Source organism: Marmota marmota, unplaced genomic scaffold, assembly GCF_001458135.2.
Source record: "Marmota marmota marmota unplaced genomic scaffold, marMar, whole genome shotgun sequence".
Classification (NCBI taxonomy): Eukaryota; Metazoa; Chordata; class Mammalia; order Rodentia; family Sciuridae; genus Marmota; species Marmota marmota.
Window position 1 is genome coordinate 5,519,642 of NW_026000068.1, and position 1,424 is coordinate 5,521,065.

Sequence of the window (1,424 nt, forward strand, 5' to 3'; positions counted from 1 at the left end):
TGGTCACAGGGATTCCTTGGGCCTAGAGTACAGTCCTCTCCACAAGGAGTGTCTCTTTTGTTAGTCAATAAAAGCCTGATGTATCTACCAAGTCCCTCTGGTTTGGTGAGACTCCAACTCCATCCTATTCCTTAGGAATGTAGCAGCTACAACTCTGCTCTGCTGTTCTGCTGTTGCTCTCTGCTGCCTCTATACCTGGGCAGCCCAGATTTACCCCAGCATTTGAGGATACTTATGCTCAGATTTTAGGCTTCTCTTTTTTCTTCTTGTCAGCCAACTCCAGCTCACTTCTGACACCTCGAATCATGAAGCTGTGGCTTCCCGTCTGAGTTCCCACAAAGCTTGTGCTCTGGAGTGCCCTCAGAGAGAGCCTGAGCCAACCTGGGCTTCCACCAGGCTGGTCTTTCTCCTAAGTGCTACATCCCATCCCATTTCATGCTTGCTGAAGTTGGTCACGGTTCACCATATTCTAATGGGGGGGGGCTAGCATGCACATGTGTGTGTACCACACACACTTATCTTCAGAGCTGCTCACTATTATCTGCACAGGGTTGTTCCCACACAGCCATTTTTCTTTCATAGAAATTAGAACTACTTTTGGAATATTATTTTACAATGTAATTCAAGTCAGGTGCATGCTGCTCACATATAGTCTCCGCTACTGGGGAGACTTAGGTGGGAGAGCTGCTTGAGCCCAGGGGTTCAAGGTCAGTCTAGGCAACATAATGAGGCCCTCTCCCCAAAATTAAAAATTAAACACACACACACACACACATGTTAATGGGTATATAAATTAACCTTTATCATTTCCAAGTGTGAGTGACATTATACACTAAGCACATAGTAAAAACAGAGTGAAATATAAATTTAAAGCAGGAATACATATTTTGAATTATTAGACTCACTGATCTCAAAGATTGTTTTAGTTAACTTATTCTAGAATTTGGTATCTAATTAACCATAATTCTTTTTTTTTTTTTAATATGGAACACTTCACGAATTTGCATGTCATCCTTGTGCAGGGGCCATGCTAATCTTCTCTGTATCATTCTAACTTTAGTATATGTGCTGCCGAAGTGAGCACCAAGCAAACTTTACTATTAAGTGCCTCAAAATATCATTGACTTAGTTTTAATTGAGTGAAATAATTTACGCCAAGTTTTTTACGTATGTGAAAGAAAATAAAAGTGTTATGACAATGTAAACTCTATATGATTACTGCTCTTCATTCATTTTTTCTTGTCCCAACAGTGTCTTTATTCTCTAATCCAAACTTTTAGATTAAAACACAGTCCCTAAAGATATTCTTTTGGGGAATTGGAGAGCAGTTCCACAATGTTATGTGCATTAGATCTGTGGAAGGACAGGTTCCATGGGGAGATGTTAAACTTGCTGGCAGGGTAAAGTGTACCCTGAGGGCTAGC

At 40.8% G+C, this 1,424-nt stretch overlaps 1 non-coding gene across 1 annotated transcript; it reads right to left on the reverse strand.

The window, feature by feature from the left end:
* Nucleotides 1-977: 977 nt before the first annotated feature.
* Nucleotides 978-1,084, reverse strand: LOC125620019. The gene has a single exon (XR_007351602.1). It is a non-coding gene; the product is annotated as a U6 spliceosomal RNA (small nuclear RNA).
* Nucleotides 1,085-1,424: the final 340 nt, after the last annotated feature.